Raw genomic sequence first — 21144 nt, forward strand, 5'->3', positions numbered from 1 at the left:
ATTACCAGCAATGGCAGCACCGAATGCAAAAGTGTGTGAATGCTGAAGGGGGACTACTTTGAAGGTAATAATGTCACAGAGAACTGATTCTCAGAGACAATGATTTATTGGACTAGTCTCGTTTTGTATTGTGTCGCACCTCGTATGATGAGGCATCTCCCTATTCGGATTAAACTTATTCTTCTGGACATATTTAACGAATTCTTTATTGAGCATATTGTTCCTGAAGATTGAAAAATAGTTCAAGTTTTATTCATTCCCAAAGCAGATGGTGGAAGTTTTAGGCCTATTACCCTTTCCTTGTGTCTTTGTAAGCTTTTTGAAAGATTAATCAAGAATAGACTTCTTTGGTGGTGTGAGCATTTTGGCTTGCTGCATCCTACTCAGTCTGGATTCAGGAGGGGTCGTTCTTGAATGGACAACATTGGCAGTGTGATTTTTCAGGCTGAGGAAAGTCTAAGATCTGGTAAATGTACGATAGCTGCCTTTTCGGATGTTAGGGGGGCACTGAATGAAACATTTCACTCATTCTACTTTCCTCTGTCGGTAAATTAGGAAATGATACTTGTATGAGAAAAATATTAAAAGTAGAACTAGTCATAATTTTGAAAAAGTTTAATTTTTCACTTATTTTGATTGGTATCAATTAATTTTACTATAACGTCGACGAAGATTTGAAATGTATTCATGCCTTTTTGTGATAAAATTATGTAGTTACAATATGGTTAAAAGTTCGGAACACATTTATTTTAATAATTGTATAAATCTTTTCTTCTTCATAAATTAACTATTTGTTAGAAGATTTTTTGTTACGTCATTAGATATATTAAAATCATAACGCTAATTACTTTTTCAGTTTCAATATTTTATTTGAAACAACAATGTGATTCATTTGTTTGAAAGATTCATTCTTTTTAACCGACTTCGAAAAAGGAGGAGGTTACTCAATTCGATCAGTATATTTTTTTTTTCCTATGTATGTTCGCCGATTACGCCTAACTGGGTGGACCGATCGGAACGAAACCTTTTGCATCTGATGGGTTCTGACTCCCCATTGGTACCATTATCAAAAATTTTTTCATTTTTTAATTGCAAAGTGTTGTTATTGCAAAAAAACCGGCAACTTTTAAAATAAACTTTTCTCGATTTTAGTGCGCTTTTAATATGTTATCACCGACATGATTCTGAACAATTTTGTTCATATACAAATTTCGCGGAAAGCTTTTGTTTTCGAGGTATTAGCGAAAATTGTTGTTAACTTTTGAAACCAACTTCGAACGACTTTAATGTCCTTCTAATACGTTATTAGTGGCATGATTCTGAACGAGTTTTTCCTTATGCATAATTGACGGAAAACTCTAGTTTTCGTGATATTAGCGAAAAACTATTGTTATTAATATTAGTGGAACGCCCCGTGCTATGCACGGGAAAGACAAGAAAGGGCAATTACAATGCTCTGTACCAAAACACTAAACTAAGCTTTACCGCTCGGACACGCGACTTATACAGCAAGATGAGTTCACGTTAACGATGGTGTATTATTCCCATTGCTTGGTACAGTCTCCGCATCGTTCTAAAAATGCATCAATTTGATTTGTTAGAAAATTTGTTGCGCAGGATCTGCTATTATTTTACGGATACTTTGACCCTTGCGCAGTCCTAAACCGTCAAAGATACACATGCGCAGTAAATTTTTGCAAAGAAAGTTAACAAAGAACAGATGAGTGAAGAACCCTCAATCATGATGTAATTAGTTTGTACTTGTCCCTGAAAGAGTGTCCCTTTTTGTTTTTCTATGCATGTTCGCCGGTTTTTTTCCTTGGTGGTGGTCCGATCGAAACAAAGCCTTTCGCATCTTGTAGAGTCTGACTCCCCATTGGTACCATTACCAAAAATTTTTTCATTTTTTAGTTGCAAAGGATTATTGTTGCAAAAAAAATTGAAAAACGAATACCCATGTTGTCTTTTACTTAATTATGCTCATGGCATTTACGCAGACAAAAAAAAGCCCAGAAGAACTGTCTCACAGTATACCATACAATTCTCCGCATTCCACTAAAAAACGTGAAATAAAATAATTTTCAGAAAAAAAAATACACCGACTTCGAAATGCACTAAAAAGTATAAAATAATTTCTATTTCCTAATAAAGTAATTTCTATTTCATTCAATCATACAATTACGTAACAGATATGAATGAAACCTATCTACTCGTTAGGTAGTATATTAAATACATTTCAACTTTTTCGGAAGCGGCGCAAAATTAAAAATACCTCAGTAAACGTTCCTGCCAATAACCAGTTGATTGTGGTATGGCGTATTGGAAATTAATAAATCCTGAGAAAGAATACGAACCATTACAGATATATCTGATAATATACGTAAATGTAACGACTGCATCTTCATTTCGCAACGTTTCTGATATAAATGAAATTGAATCGACTTCGTTCGCGTGTGGAAGTCATAGATCTAAGAACCTATAAACGGAGCCCACGACGCGGGAATTACCAAATTTGCGGCAGATGGGCTCTATCTTTATAGAATATGCGGCGATCGAGTCTTTCCGTCGCATACTCTATGAATCTAGATAGACCATAGTTCCATTCTATACGCACTAACACCTACTTCGCGGCGTGCTGTCGAGTTATATGTATAGAAAAAAAAATAGCTATACAAGCTTTGCCTATGTTCGGCTGTCGAAAGGTTGACATGTTCAAGAAAATCTTTTAATTTTGCGCCGCCTCCGAAAAGGTTGCAATGTATTTAATATACTACCTAACGAGTAAATAGGTTTCATTCATATCTGTTACGTAATTGTATGATTGAATGAAATAGAAATTACTTTATTAGGAAATAGAAATTATTTTATACTTTTTAGTGCATTTCGAAGTCGGTGTATTTTTTTTCTGAAAATTATTTTATTTACCATTTCAGTTAAACTTATTATTGGAAATAATTTATTATCTTTTAAATTACCTCTTCATTTACCTCTTCAGTTGTAATTTCTATTTGTAGGTTTTTATTATAAATAAATCGTTACTTTACTTGCATACTTTTATCTGGTTATCCCAAGTTACATTTTATTATTTTCTTTACGAAAATAGTAAACTTCTGCAGTGTCGAATGTTTCGTGTATGATTTTTGTAAGCCCTCTGTCCGAAACAATAGGCTATGAAGCTGCAGACAACTGATTGGAAATTTTTTTTTCATGTCGTGTGTAAATATTCCTATATTGAATAGCGTTAAAACAAACGAAATATACCGTTTCAAAAAGAATTTCAAAAGCTTTTTAATCAGATATGAAGTAATTTTTGTTGCTTCGAAAAATCGAAAGACAAAACCATTACGAAAATTTATTCAACAATTGATTGGCAATTATTTTCCACAATTTTCTATGCAAATTGTTTCTTTCAAAATGAACATACCAAATTTTTAATATATTAAAAATTAATGTGTTAAACACAATAAATATTGAACATATTATTCGAAAATGTTATTTGAAAAGTCTGAAAACCATATGTACACAAATTGGGGAATTAAATTTCAATAAGAACAATCATCTGATAAATAGTAATGGTCACACTATTTTGACCTTGAAGGAAACTAGATTTTTAGGCAATTTAATTCGTTAATTGCAGATTTGACCGTGAAAATAATATATGTCAAGTTTTTAAGATATTTTATAAATAAAAAATTAACTATAAAATTTCTAATAATTTTTTGTTTAGTAGTCTCACTAATGTTAATAATGTACTATTATTGTCCTTTCTAGTCTATATTAGAAAAGAGAAACATCTTCCAAAATCGCAAATTGAATTGTGATTTTACAATTAATTTCGTTGTATATAATGTTCACTGAATTTGTAAGGAATAATTATTTAAAAAAGAAAGGTAAATGTAATTCCAAAAATTTTCGTTGTCTCGTAAGGACTATGTTATACTTCTATACCACAAGTTTATTTCCATAATTATACTTATAATCATTTTGTGCGATTATCTTATCCCATTTAATTTTATAATTGCTTTACGATATTAATTGCCATTAACTGTTGCAAATAATGGAGAAATCGCTGGGAATTTGCTTCAAGCATTTGAAGCTTCTATCTGTCTTCAACAGATGGTAGCACCTACTTTATGAATCATTTTATTTTTTATTATGTCTATAATACCAATCGTTAAATTTATGTATAGATATTTATTAAAACGAATTCTGATATACTGGTAATAGTTGAAATTACTGAGTCCACGTACCATTTTTGTATTCAAATATTTCGCATTTACGTTCAATTTTCACGTATTTATACACGGAGTGCCTTAAAATTGAATGATTGAACTTTGTTGAAGAGTTCTGTCAATCAAAATAACAGAGAAATGTGATATAATAAAAGCCCGTCAATACTATATCTTATTTTATTCGACTCAAAGATTATATTTATACTTAAATTTCAAAAAGGTGCATCTTAATTTGACATTACAGGCAGATTATATCTAATAAAGAAATGTATAGTAGTAAATATATTATTTATCTCTTTTATCAGCTTCGAAATTAATTATGATTTGTAAAATATATTATTATTGCAGTTTACAATTTCTCATAAAGAGCAGTCAAGCAAAAATCGAGTAAAATCTGACTCTCACTACATCTCTTCCAATTAAAACTTTTAATAAGTGCCCTGCATTTTTATTAATTTTGTAAATTTATGTTTACAACAAAATTTAATTGTATGAAGTAAAGACGTAAAATTACTTTTATTTAAAACATGTTTCTCCATCCTTTTTATTTTAGAAGTTATACGAATAAAAATGGAGAAATATCGCGTTTTTTCGAGGAAATACTTTGACTTAGTTTTTACATTCAATAAAAGATGATTGGATTCGCATGCATACGAACGAACAATACCGTTGTTCTCCTCATGGACCACTTGATAAATTCATAGAGTTTTGATCAAATCGAGTCCGCAATGTTTCTTTGTAAATAAAATACAACACGAAACTATTCAATACTTCAAAGCTTACGTATTCAAACGGAACAAACGCAGAAATAACAAAAATTCATGGAATAAATGTGTACGTATATATCATACTTCAATGATTCGTAACGTTATTATTCATAACCTTTTCCACAGTGTAAGACACACATATGTGGCTGCATGTAACATGTTCACATACGAAACATGCAAATAAATTCGTAAGAGTAGCAGGCAGTTGCGTGTTCCGCATATAAAATTCATTTAAATAAGTATTACTTCAAGTGAAAATTGTTTCACGGGACACGAAGTAAAATGTATTACGCTACATTAATATTGAACAATGTCGAGCATAGATATTGTAAAATGTGATCAATATTTCCAATCAAAATAAATAATTCGCTAAATAGTTGTTGTCGAATGAATATCATACAGTTTCGCGATTTTAGAATACTTTAAGGTCATTGAAATTGACATACTTCCATACTTAATTGGCAATCATTACTGTAATTAACGCGTTAAATGCTGTAGAGAAAACGGACGTATGTATTTAGCACGACATGCTATAATTATAATTATTCAAAGCGCGGTTATTTCGTTTGCAAATTTAACCTTTACGCTTGCTACTTTACAAAATTAATATGTTCATTTTATTTCGAATGTTTTTTAATTCTCGTTTCTTCTTAGTCGATTACGTTAATGTGATATCTCTGATAACCTCATTTCATTCAATAATGCATTTATGGCTAACAATAAAGTATTTCTATTAGTTGTCACTCGTTATTTTATAATCGAAATTTGATATTTTATATTTAATGCTATTTCAAACGCAATTAAACTGAGTTGCAGAGAAAAGTGAAAGAAGTTAAATATATAAGTACGCAGAATTATACGTGGAACCAACAATAGTGAAAAAATACTACATAACGATTTTTCAGTAGTTGTCTCATTTATTTATGAAATTAATCAAAATTTCTTAACTAATTTTGAGCTAAAAAACAATGCAATGATTTTTACTTATTAATAATTTATCAAAGACATTTGTAGTTGAACGCGAATATATTATAAGTAGTTATACATTTAAAATGAACATCTAAATTGCTATAAAAATAAATAAATGTTGAAGAATGTGAAAAATATTTATTCAGAAAATACATTTTTATTCTTTTTATTAAAAGGTTATATAATTTCAGTATTTTTAAAATTTTTTACTGTGTCCGTCTTAAAACTGTATACTGATTTTTATGGATTATAAAAATCGCTTTTTCCTTTCTACTTTTAATAGCAATGAAAATAATGTATATGTTCAACTTAAATATCATGTCCTGTACCAAGGTAATTGTATTTAAAGTGAACTAATACTATAAAAGTGGTGCTAATAATGCACAAAAATTGAAATTAGCTTTTCAATCATAGGGAGATGTAATTTTTGAATTTATCTATTCCGTTTTACAACTTCACAATGCGGTTTCCCGATTTTTATAATTCATTTCATAATTTAATTCTTATTTTGTAGAATATATTTTATGGTTTATAGTTTACCTTGTATTTCGGTTTGTATTTCATACTTTGATGTTTGTTTTATCTCTCATGTTATATTTGGGTTTGTATTTCATAATTTGTAGTTTATTTCATCCTTAATTATGCATTTTATAGTTTCTAGTTTATTTTATATTTTGTTTCGTGTTTTATAGTTTCTAGTTTATTTTATGTTTGGTTTTATGTTTTATTGTTTCTAGTTTATTTTATATTTCGTTTTATGTTTTATAGTTTCTAGTTTATTTTATATTTCGTTTTATGCTTTACATTTTATACTTTATTTTATATTTCGTATTCTACAATTTATAGTTTATTTTAATTTTGTATTTTATAGCTTGCAAATCATTTGATATTTGTTTTTGTATTTTATGTTTGTAGTTCATATTATATCTCGTTATATGTTTTACAGTTTATAGTTTATTTATTTCGCTTTGTATTTTATGGTTCATAGTATTATGCATATGTTTAATTTTGTATTTCATGATTCATAGTGTATTTGTATAATTCATTTATGGTTGGTTCGCAATTTAGTGTCCTCTAATTTCGTTCCAACACACATTTTATCTCCTATGGTTTCATTTTCACGATCGTCTGGTAATAAAATTTGAATTACTACCTATAAATTTGTACCCTGAAAGACTTGAATACAGTAGTATGCCACATACAACTGCATATTGTCACATAATATAATTGACGACACTTTCAAACATACACTGCTTGAAATACATGGTCTTTACGAAAATATCGTAAAAATTCTATAATCACTTTTAACCTACAATAGTCTGTTGACTTTTAATGTCTTATAAGTATAATTAAAGAGTGGAAATAAATAAGACAGAAAATTCTAAAATTAAATTTAAAAAAGAACTATTTTCTGTTCATTAAAGTGTCATTCAAAAAATGATACTTCTTGGGCAATGCCATTTTTCGAATAACATTTTGATGAACAGAATTATTTTTTAAAGTTTATGTTTCTATTAATCCATGAATAACTGTGATTACACTTTTATTATAAATCGTGACAGTTATAATAAGAGCACCTTTTTTGTAAGAAATGAGTATTTTTTTGAAGCGCTACTTGGTATTTTCAGCATTTCCATTTTTTAATTGTTAATTATGACTGAGAATCATTTCAAGTTAACATTTAGATAATTACTAATAAAATGAATAAGGTTTTCATTTACGTGTATTTATATCCCCTTCATTCTTCAATCAAAGCTGTTACCGACTGAAATTTGACTCTCGATACAGCCTTGCAGCCTCTGCACCATTTCGGTAACATTCGCTAAACAAAATGAACAAACCAATTGCCTCACTATCCGTAAATACCATAATTTCGAATCACTGGGTCACAAAACGATCGCATACTGATAGTATAGTTACTAATAGAAATAATCTTACACTGATTAGTATTAGCAGCCAATTCATGTTTACAAACATGATAATGGAACGTAACATAGGTCCAAAAACACATGTTGAGTGACCGAAACAATTCGAAGGACTTTTATCTGTGATAACTTCCTACCAAATAAATCTAGGACATAAGTATAGTAACACCTTTATGTAAAGCACAACAAAACTGTGCAGTCAACAACATTTCAAAAATAAGTTTTTCAATTAAAAAAAAAATAAGTTTTTCAATTAAAAAAAAAAGGTTTTCATTTAACAAATAAATGTAGTTGCATTTTTCTGCTGCACCAATGCACAAAACTGTGAAAAAATAATTGCATATAATGCACAGCTTGATACCATTTAATTTTTACTTAAGGTGAAGTGGGGTAATTTTGTAAATGGGGTAAGTACATATACAGGCTATTTTTATTACAATATGTGCGAAATTTCTCCATGTAGTATGTTTGTTTCCTTGTTTTGTTTCACTATATCCCCTTTTATATTTCATCTAAGAGTACTTGTTTGCAGTATAGAGTATTTGCATAATGCAGTAAAAAGCATTTTATAGCAGATTTGTTAATAATTCTGCTCGTGCCCCGTTGCACATGAAATAAAGTTTCAAAGTATTTAACATCAAGTTACGCTCTTACTCCATTTTCGGGGAAAGTGCAGAGTAGTTGACATTTTAAACAATTCCTATCAAAATCAAAATGTACAAGGAAAATTAAGGCCCTAGTTAATACTAATTAAATAGTAGTAATTGCGCAAAGCGTTCGATATCGGCAACGTTAAGTATTTACATAGCAGACTGAAAATACTTACGTTTAAATACGAACTTTACAAAAATCAGTCTGCACTTACCCCAGTTCACCTTATAACATTTTTAGAGTCGTTTAGAAAGTACAGCCTTCCAATTGCATGGGACACCTTGTATATTAATAGAAACTAATATAATGTATAATATAATATTCTATAGAGTAATTTATTATATAATATGCTATAAACTATGTTATATTAACATAATATAGAACTACACTAATATAATAGCGTATGACATTGAATGTATTATCCAATATAGTATACGTATGCAAAAAGTTTTTGTACAATCATATGGAAAAGGGAGACAATTATTTTGTTAGTATACAATTAAAAATAAGACATATTTGCTAGTATATAACACAGAATATGTACATTATATAACACAACTATGTTAGCAATATGTAATATGTTATATGTATACTAACAAATATGACTTATCTACATTATATGCCAATAAAATAATTTTCTCCCGTTTTTATGTATAAGATTCCATATATTGCATAACATTTTTAAATATTTGACGACTATGCTTTTCCAAACAAACATTTATTCAATTTATTGCCAATGCATACACATATTTTCCACTATTCTAAAGTGCTGAAACAATTTTTAAAGTGGTTTCATATACCAAAAGACACTGTATATAAAGTTTTTCAATAAAGGTGAAATGTTTTCGTCATGAATCTCTTGGGGAATCGTAGTATAACTACGTGAGACGAGTCGAGGATCGTCAGTGGCGACCTTGGCCTCTGTGGTGATTAGTTAACACATAACGCAAGACACATATAAGAGAGGGTAATACTGGGCACGCGATCCAATGTGTATAAACCAACTGCAAGGAAATCGCTGCGACAAAATCCTTGCAACTTGTTCCGCGTTCTGCTTCCATAGGTACATAGGGTGTCCATTAGAGTGGTGCTTATTTAATCTAAAAAATTTATTTTTATTTATTTCATGGGTTTGAGTGTTTTACTCTTACGAATCATTAGTTCTAATTTGGATATTTGAGGACGTTGGAATTTGGGAATTTGGCGGTTTGGGAATTTGGGAATTTGGGGATTTGGAAATTTGGGAATTCGGGAATTTGGGAATTTGGAAATTTGAGAATTTGGGAAATTGGGAATTGGGGACATTGGGAACTTAGGAATTGAGGAATTAGGGAATTTGGGAATTAGGGAATTAGGGAATTAGGGAATTAGGGAATTAGGGAATTAGGGAATAAGGGAATTAGGGAATTAGGGAATTAGGAAATTTGGAAATTGGGAAATTGGGAATTTGGGAATTTGGGATTTTGGAAATTTGGAAATTTGGGAATTTGGGAATTTGGGAATTTGGGAATTTGGGAATTTGGAAATTTGGGAATTTGGGAATTTGGGAACATAGTTTTTTGAAAATTCGAAAAATTTAGCAATGTGAAAATTACATGGTTTATGAAAACGAGAATTTTTAAATTCGAATAATCCAAAATTTCCAAAATAAGTATTGAGGTACATAAAAATTTGAAATGTGATTAATGTAGGAATTTGATAACTTCAAAATTTATGAACTTCAAAATGGTGAGATTTACAAATTTTCAAATTTGCATGTTTGATCCGCAATGTCGAAGTCAACTAATGATAAATTTCTCCTTTTACACTAACTTTTATTAAAAAGAACTACATGTGTACAATACTAATTAATTGTATCAAAAAAAAATACGAGATAGAAATTGCAGACATCAATTGTATCATCACCGATTGTATAGAATACTTATATTAGTTAAAGTAGTGAAAACAATGATTAAATCTTTTCGCATTGAGTTTAACACCCACGTGTATACAGGGTGTTAGGTAGGTCGATAGAAAATTCGTATGGGATGATAGAAGAGGTCATTCGGGTCATATTCAGTTATATACTATGCATATAATCATTCAGAAATGTTCGGTAATAAGCAAAATGAACATAGTGGCCAATATCTTAAAAACTATGACGCTTTGCATACAAAACTATGATACTCAAACTTTTTATCGACCTAACACTCTGTATAACAAAAAATGTTAATTAAAAAATACCATCTCGAATTTTATTACAGAGCATCTTAATTACGATTTCAATGGAAAAATTTCAACTTTTTAATAGTTTACCCCTTACCATACTTTGACGAATCTCACTTGTGACGCACTCACATTTCAAATGCGACAAACCGTGTTAAAATTTGTGATAATCTTCAACTTCAAATTTAGGTCCAACTAGAATATTATATATAGTCAGAGATTGCTAAATATAAAATACTCACAACATTTTAATTTTCCTTATTTGTTTTAATATTGTAGCTATAAATAGTTAGTTTTGATTGATGCATTCATCAAATAAATTGTACAGCAAAGGTTTAATAATATTTGCTATTGTACTGAAGACACAATAAAATTACGGCTTTCGATTTAGTCCTTGACCAGTGAAGCCACGCCTTTTAAATGCATCCAATTAAACTTCGATTAAAACAAAGCCAGACTCCTGTCCAAATGCCTTGTTAAACTCTAATAATTAGTAATTGAGTAACTTAATAACATACATTGTAAAATCGTAATTATTGTAAGTCACCTGAAGACAACGGTTAAACGTGGTAGGAGACAAAACTAACGAATTTATGAACACGTAAAGTAGTAGAGGTTTTACAATTCTGTCCTGAAAATTGTTTATCTAAAAAATGGAAAGAAATATTCGTATAAACAAACTTCATTCAAAAATTATTTTTTATAAAAAGTAAAAAAACACATTAACTAAATTAAATAAATAAAATGCAATTATTAGGATATTCAACACCAATGCGTCAAGTTTTAGAATTATAATTTTATAAATAGTACAGCTATTTTGTAAATTGAAAGTTTGCTACAGAAAGAATATTATTAATAATGGAAATTATGTATTGAATCTGTATTTTTCGGTTTTTAAAGGTATTTGTATTTGTAATGAAATAAAATAATATTTTATACGACTGTTAAAAAGGGAATGTTACTTATGAGTAGTCCTAATATCAAAATATTAATTACTATTAAAAATATCATATACGTATTGTCGGAAATAACATTTTTACAACAATCAGAATGTTAAAATGCTTTTTTGTTTACATTTTCATAGTTGTAATACTTGCAATCAGCTTTTGTTGCTAAAAATAAAATGTGTATGAAAGATAGCAAATTGTAAAAACTTAACGTGTGAGGTTCTCTCAAAAATCCCTTAATTACGGATAAGGACTTTACCGAATAAAATATAAAATATCTAAAATTCAAATCCATCGCATATAATACTTAAAAATACAATTTCATAGACGCATAGTAGTCAACAAGGTTTCATTACACAATTTTTCAGTAAAATCCAAAGTGTGAAGATTTTATGGATAAATCATAGAATAAATCAGATTGCATAAATAATAATTATTTATTCATTTTTTAAATTAAATGTTGCTATTGTTTTATTATGAAAATATTTTATTTAGTCTCTCTGTTGTCTACAATCTTACATTTAAGAATAGATTTAAACATTTTTCAGAAACATTAAAAAATAGCATATTACTCAAAAATATCTATATTTAGAAATAACAAACTTTTCAAAAATACTCACATTTAATAGCAAATTTTTTTAGCAATATTTACATCTAAATTTTGCTAAACAAGCATAAAATTGCAAAACTAGAAAACTTTTTCTAATCCTATTTTATCATACTTGCTTCTCATTATACATTGGCCTATCAATATTTTTAAATTTATCAGTATGTAAACCCTTCAATGTTTTTCAACAGTGATTGAACTTTAAAGATAAACGGCTCATATAATAATAATGTTCCATAATAACGGAAATATTTCATTTGTAAAGATTTTTTACGGTATAGATTTATACGGTAATAGATAGATAAGAGTTAGATTGATCAGTAATAGTTCTTTCATGGTTTATGTATCAAGATCTGTTTCTTTTCTTCTATAATGTGTATTTACTGTAGTCGTCTCTATTTACATTTTCTAGTGGCATTCGAGTATACTACTGATAAGATCCGCTTCTTGAATCATTTAGAAATGCAAAGTATAAAGAGATACACGTGTCTCTGATAAACATTGCACAAATAGAACTGTTTTCGTTTAACCGATGATATCTTAACGTGGAAAGGGTAGCATGAGAAAAAGAGCAAGGTTCGAGGCCCTTCTGGTTGTTTTACGAGAAATCTATAGGGTGTTCATATTAAATTTGAACACAGCTTTATTTCAGACCTTCAGTAGGGTCGATTCATCAAGTTGGCATTTTCAGTCTTCCTTGTTTTCTCCTACATTAATATTTTCGATTCTTCTTATCACAATTGTTTACATTCTTCAGTTTTTAGTTTGTCTATTACCCGTCTCCATTTGTCTTAATTATTCGTTTTATGTCGTTAGGTTAGGTTATGTAGTTGCAAGATCAGTTAATTTCATTTCACAAAAGAAATAAATGGGGAATTGAAGAAAGTAAAGATATTGTATCTGTTTTTTGTAAGCAATTATACACACAATAGAAAAACTTTAGATACGTATTTGTATAAAAGACGTACATTAATTATAATACAAATTATACTACAGTTTCACTTATAATTAGGTCAAGTATAAATAATTTTACACATTTATATTGTGGTATCATTTGTACTCAGTGTCATTTTGTATTTGTATTCTTTATCATTACAACGTTTTAAATCTTGAAAACATTACGACCACCAATACAGTATTTACTACAGATTAATACAACATTCGTTGCCCATTGTTTATTAGAACGATATTTATTAAATTGCTACTTTTCTAATAAGTAGTATTTGTTACTATTTGCTAGAAAACGTTTTTAGGAATTTAATAAAATGTTGAAAGTTGTATGTGCATACGAACATCATTCTCAGTGATATTTATATTTTTACAATACACTTAATTACTTACAATCTCTACAACTCTGCATGAACTCAATTTTGAAGCTCACGATATACATTTCTATTAATTTGAAAAAGTATTAATGAAAATTAAAATTGTTATACAAACATCTTCATAATACTAGAACGCAGTTCATTCAAAGTAGGACTACTTTATCCTTAAAATATATCTACGTACTCCCACAAATTAAAGATTGTGTAGATCTGTAGAGATTGTGTGTATATGACGTTGTTCAATTCCATTTCAATAAGGTCAAGAATGCAAAACTTTGAACATGACCGCACTACTTAAAATTAGAGACAGCCATCTTTCGAAGAATCCATTTCACAAATGGAACAGTTCCAATAAATCACCATGACCAGATTACAAGTAGAATACTCAGCAACAACCCCTAAATAAATTTCATTTCTTATTGGAATGAAATGACGAATCAAGATGTTCGATACGTGACATGTATGTATGAGTTGAATGTATGTATACCGTTTAACTATGTAAAATATTAATTAGTAAGTAAAAATATAAATTTGTCGAATCAACTTGGATAAAACGGAAGGAATTAATGAAATTCTTACATTTTTTATTGATGCATCAATTAAAAAGTAGTAGTTATGATCAGCTACGACGAAAAAGAAATCTTAAAATCTGAGAATAAGAATCTTTTCTTATTCTCAAATAAGATTTTATTTCAGATCATCAATTTAAGAATTTAGGAACTTGAGAATTGTAGAATTTTGCAATTTAGAAATTTGAGTATTTTCGAATTTGAAAACTAAAGAATTTAAAACTTTAGAAATTTGTAAAAGTGAAAATATGAAAACAAAGAAACTTGTAAACGTGGAAACTTGAAAATAAAAAAAGATTTAGAAATCTATAAACCTAGTTGTTTAGGCATCTGAAAACATGGGGTGCAGAAATCTAAAAACGTGAAGATTTGAGCACCAAAGATACTGAAGTTTTTATATTTTAGAAATCTAAAGATTTGGAGATTTAGAATTCTAAGAATTTACAAATTTTAGAATTTGTGTATTTGAAAATTAGAATTTATAAAAGTTTGAAAACTTGACAATTCCAAGCTTAGGAGGTTATCACGTACTTTAATAAAATCTGCAACATATATTATAATAATAATAATAATTAACTCATTGACAATTTATTGGCAAATTTATTACATGTGATCCGTAAATTTTCTATTACTACGATATCCATATTCTGTTCTGAAAGTAATAAAATATTTTGATTAACCATTAATGGCCACATTTTACCAAAATATTCCTGGCACACTGTTTAAAACTTCATTTACTAGAAAAGCTTTTGATAACTTTAACTTTATCAAAGTTACAAATAACAATCTAAAGTTATTTCAGTATATTTTACAGATGATGTCTTTAAGTTTGAACATTGAGTATAAAAATATTCAGAAACGTACAAAATTGAAAAAATGTCAGCTTTCACAGAAATATTAAAAATTTTTGTTTTATTATATAGAGCTAAAATTTTAGCTGAACATTCTGTGATATAACAGTTACAAGAATAAAATAGTAAAAATATCGGGGTTTCAAAAACAGGTATTTACTTAGATTTTCAGGATATTGGCTAAAATTGAAGTGAAATTGACTTAGTTCATACCCTACAGAGTTAAGGGTTAATACTATTATATTAACCCCTTGTACAATTTGTTTGCCAAATGCTTCACACAAAACTAGCTATTCATAGTTATAATATTAAAACAAACAAAGAAAATTGAAATGTTAGGGGCATTTTATATTCAGCGATCCTTGGCTATACAAATTATAGTTGGACCTAAATTTCAAGTTCAAGAGTATTGAAAGTTTCAGCAAGGTTTTGTCATATTTGAGCTGTGAATGTGGCACGAGTGAAACTAGTCAAAGTACGCCAAGGGGTTAATTAAAAAATCTTCATTTAAAAAATTTTTTTCGTTTCGCATCAATAGTTCGAAGATTTGGAATCAAACAACGGTAACTCGAAAAATTAACAGATTTACAATCACAAACGTCGTATGTCTCGACTACAAAAATAATAGTATGAAAAAATGAATAGTTTAAAAGATTTTGGAAATAGCAACATTGTGAAATTTATTGAAAATAAAAAAACTAAGTAAACATGCTTTCCCCTTTCTGTCAAATTATATTTTTTGAGTTGACGTTGTCCGGCCCTAAACCCCCGAATCGTGACACCCTATATAATGTCGCACATTGAAGACGCCTCAAGTAACGCGCACACAGTTTCAATGATGACGTCACTTCCTGATAACACAAGTCGCTTCTAACCCATTTCACGAGGAAAGAAGCCAGGTCAAGCCTTTATCAGCTGTCCATCTGGTTGGCGTGTGACCTTTCACATCCTTTTGCACTCCACCACTGACGAATAACGAATGAAACGAAACTGTGTGATTGATCGACTACCACCGGTTCTATTCAATGTTAGATAAAACACAGGAAATCGGCAAATGGATAAACGCCTTTTACTCTATTGATTTTCGATTCCGATTTAATCTCTGTTGTACTCTCGGAAATTATTTTACACCTCGTCAACGTTTTCATTTCCTCAGGATTTCGAATCGAAACACGATTTTTTTTTTCAATTAACGCTGTGTTTAACGATAAGTTATTAACACTACTTATTTGCGTCTTATACAGGATAATTGTTTTAATGCTTTTATATTAAAATATATTTTATTGAAATAAGCAAATTTCTTTTTAAGATAGTTAAATTATTAAACCTTCACATTTTTCTATAAATGTCATATTACATAAAATAGTATTCTGGTTCATTCTTATGTTTACTAGCATAAATGATTTGTATATTTTACAATACAATGAATTAAATTATCGGAAATAATTTTTGTAGTTGTATATGACATTTTTATTTTTGATAGACATAAATTATTCGTAAATTTTACAATTACTATATTTTCACATATTTTTCACAAGATATCAGGGGGAAAAATTCTATCATGTTTCTCCGCATAATTATTTTGACTAATAGTTATTTTTTATTAATGTACGAGAATTTAAAATGTATTTTTTAAATTGAAGAAATAATGCAATTATACAAGATATATTTTATATTTTATATCGACAAATATTTTAGCGTTAAAATATTCAATTTTATCGCAATATTTCCGAAGATTCGAAATATGATCGGAAAACAATTTAGAAATTTCTGTGAGGATGTCGGTGGTAAGATGACAAATGTTTCTTTTGTTTCTTTTACTACTACATGTTCATTTTTAGTGTTATATTATCCTTGCATATCGGTCGGTACAGTTCAGCATGACAGACATTAACCAAAACAGTAAAAAGTTAAAACAAAATCAAGATTTCGCAAGTGTAGCTTGTAATATTTTCACATCATGTATATTAATGAATAGAAACTGCAATAAATGTAAGCATTGCATGAGGAGTGAATTCTGCTGCTTAAAAGTTTGCAACATTATATATCACACAGCGACTTCAAAAAATTTTTATGTATAATTGTTCCTCTAATTTCATTTATTTGCATAATGGTATATGAGATATAATGATCAACCTCTCATCTTCGCACAATAATTCATTTGCTTGTAATTAACATATTTCAAAATTACCACAATTATTACAATGTTACTGAAATTGTATTGGAAGATTAGACAGACAAATAACATACTTTAATTATGTACAGATCCTTTGTTAATGAATTTCATAAAGTGTTGTGAATACTAAAAATAGTTGCATGAATCCTGTATTCATTACTGAAGAGCTCGGTTATTCAAACATCCATTACATTAACCAACCTAGATTAATAGGACCGCCATTTTATTAAATAATCGAGTAAGATGACGGGGACATTTATATATTAGCTTTTCATCTCGTAACAGTTACAAAATTATATCTTTATATGTCTATATAATTTTGTTTTATGACATGTGAAATTATTATAATAAAGTGTTACCACTTTTGTATAAGAAATGAGAAAGATATTTATTTTCATGCAGGAACTATTAAATATTAGAATTCTAAAATTTGTCGATGCTGTTTTGTACTATTTAGCTTTAATTTCGCGTATGTTTTCGATAATCAACAATGATGAACCATATAACAGAATCGAATGAGGCATGTAATAGGAAAGACTGTTGCTAAAGCATGTTTCGCGTGGAATTGCATGTCTTAGTCTTTTGTACTATATGAAGGCGCATTTGTAAATCCTCGATAAAATTCAAAGATACCTGATAAGCGAATACGAAACACAGAAGTAATCTATTCAACCACAAGAACGCGAAGAAATCATACAGCTGGAAAAGGATTATAATAGCCGACATTTATGAAGCTGCTGCTGCTAGATTGTATGCGTCAAACACTGCGGATTAGCATTTAATGAAAAAGAAGCAAATTTTTTAATTATATCTTTGAACTATTGCGATAAAATTTGATATATCGATGTTAGTTACGATTAGATGTACGTCGGCTGAACGTCAAATTTATCATGAAATAAAATCCAACTAACAAAAGGCGAGATAAGTGTAATAAGCATTACAATACTGTAATAGGTCGATGATTTAACACCTGATGACGCGTAGATTGCAGTTGACAAATTATTCTCGGAACATATCGCTCATTTGTTGCAACAATGACATCATTCAAAAATCGTGATTTTAGAAAAATGAGTTTGAATCTTTTGAAATATTATAATTTTATGCGAACGTTATAAGTCTGTTCAAAAGTGACAAATATTTCGTTGCACTCAAATCGATACCGAAATCTGCATTATTATTTATAATTTTCATTTTGGGTTAATAATAAGAAATAAATAAATCGTGTACTTGGAAAACAATGGTTAAAATAAAAAAATGAACATGAAGAGCTTTGTAAAGGGCAAATAAAACTAATTTTATTTCTGATTATTCTCTTTAGGATCAAACGGTGGTATTCAGAAGGTTAATTTAATTTTATCGTCAAAATAGCAGACAATAAAAATATAATTAATAACATTATAAAAGTGTGGACATGACCTCAAATAATAACTGACGAATAAGCGAAAGCAATGTCACCAATTTGCTCGTAAAAAATCAGAGCAAAATATTCAAAGATGGAGGACCCTAGTTACCCCATGTGCAAAGACGACCATTTTCTTTGTTTCTTCGCTCATTTAATGCTGTGACTGAATAACAACGGTTTGCAAAATCATCTTTGTTCCCTAGTATTTTTAAAAACTGTGCGACAATGTTGTAAATAAGTTTAGACATATTTAAACAGACGAAATATTGACATCACAAATTTAAATATTTTTAATAACTTGCAGGAAGCTAAAATTACACATTACTACATATAAATATTTTTTGTACAATAAAAAATCATATATTATTAGAAATACTTGTCGATAGGAAATTATATGTATGTTTTTATCAATAATTTGTATGTAGTTGAGACACATTGCAACTGTATCTCAAATTCGCAGTAAATGCATTTTCAAATAAAATATTTCATAGCAATCATACTAATGTGATCATCCACCATAACAAAATGTCAATACAAAACATAATTAGAAAAATTAAGTGTTCAATAAATTTTCTAGAAACGAGTCGCAGAGCTCATTAAATTTTTTATTAAATATTTTGTTACAGATATTACATTCTTTCAGCTGTGCGGGCAAAGAAAGCAATATGGGAGGCCAAACGAAGAACGGATCTATATTTAAGAAATATGCCTTGACCTCTTCGTTCAATGACGTCATTGTTATCACGCGTTGAAGTTAAAGAGGACGTCATCGAAGGTTTCTCCAAGAACGTTGCTCTTTCACTGAAAATACCCCTAAGATTAGTGGTTACGTCTATAATCGCGTGTTCGTTCTACCCTATAAAACTGTTCAACACGTACGCGATTTTGTAACCTTCAATAGGCAACGTCTGCGGACTTTCGACAAATAAATACGAATTCGTAAATTGTTCTTTACTATTACCTACAATTTAAAAAAAAATTGCAAACTTTTTCAATTTAGGGATGATTTATGGTTTTATCGTAGTGGTTATCTAGTTCTCTTTGACATGAAACAATTGTATGGACTTTTGCGAATGAAATGATATATGGGGTGTCCCAACACTTTTCACCATTTTTCAACTACTTATAATCTGACAAAAAATATTTTGAACAAAAGATACTTGGTTTTTGATTGGCTATATATTGCAATAAAAAGAAATTTCGAAAAATGTTTTTCTGTAGTGGCAAGGTCATGTTCTTTTCTTTTTTAAATGGCACTTTGTATTTTTTACTTGACTGCATTATAACTCGTGTTAAAACGAATTCAACGACCTAGTATACCATTACCTTCGCATATCCTTGAAGATTAAGATAAAAATTTCAACAGAAAATGATAATCTGCTTGAATGGGCGATAACTTATTTAAATGTATAAAAAATTACAATAATTAAAATGATAAAAATTTTTAAATTTTTAATTCTCAAGTTTATTAATATACAAAAACTTGCTGATATCACATTTATTTATTTTTAAAACTAATTGAAAACTGAAAATTTAGAAAATTTAATAATATACAAATTTTCTTTTTTCAGATTACCATCATTAAAAGCATTAGAAATTTATTTTATATTTAGTATTATAAGAATCACAAATTCATACCACTTCAAGTTTGAAGGTCATAAATTTTGATATTTAAAAATACCCAATTTTTACATATTCAATTCTGCAAAATTTCCAAAATTTGAAAGTACGGAAATTTAGAGATTCGGAAATTTAGAGATTCAGAAATTTAGGGATTCGGAAATTTTAAGTTTCGAAAATCTAGTGATTCGGAAATTTAGAGATTCGAAAATTTAGAAATTCAGAAGTTCATATTTGATAATTTAGAAATTTGAAAGTGCAGGATTTGTACTATGCCAATGTGATATTTACCATTGTAGCTCGGTGTACACTTTTAAACAGAAAATAAAATAAAAAATAAATGAAACATGTCATATAAACCAATACAATCATTCTTTATTTTAATAAAGTAAATATTCCAAACAAAGCAGCTTAATAATTCATGTAATTTATAATAGCAAATCTAAGATTTCTATCACAGGTTTAATAATTCTATCGTTCAACATTTTTCAAATAAATTACTGAATCTCCTTCAAATTCTTCTAAATATGTTCAAAAATTTGACAATTTCATTTTATAGGTATATTTGTAAAATTACATATACTCCTCCACGACAATGAGTAAAACAGTAATCGATTTTTTCAAAGTAGTCGCACTCACCTTTCAGAGAATATACTTTTCGAAGATCAATGTACTTATTCACCAGTTGCATCAGGAGTACATTGTCATCGATTATCAAGAGTGCTAAATATGACGTGCTACAGGTAATCACGTAAGAACATTTCCATGTTAACGTAGAAACTCAGAGCAGCTCTTGTATTAATAGCACATCTACATTTATCGATCGTAACTACAAGTAAGTTGATTGTGCATAGCGCACTAGTAATACAGTGTGTTGCATAAATATCCGAAACACCTT

The 21144-nt window shown here is 28.8% G+C and overlaps 1 long non-coding RNA gene across 1 annotated transcript; it reads left to right on the forward strand.

The window, feature by feature from the left end:
* Nucleotides 1–9462: 9462 nt before the first annotated feature.
* On the forward strand, nt 9463–20039 carry LOC143265149 (uncharacterized). Its single transcript, XR_013039336.1, has 3 exons — nt 9463–9607; nt 18543–18802; nt 19253–20039. It is a non-coding gene; the product is annotated as an uncharacterized LOC143265149 (long non-coding RNA).
* Nucleotides 20040–21144: the final 1105 nt, after the last annotated feature.

The sequence above is a fragment of the Megachile rotundata genome, chromosome 9 (assembly GCF_050947335.1).
Source record: "Megachile rotundata isolate GNS110a chromosome 9, iyMegRotu1, whole genome shotgun sequence".
Classification (NCBI taxonomy): Eukaryota; Metazoa; Arthropoda; class Insecta; order Hymenoptera; family Megachilidae; genus Megachile; species Megachile rotundata.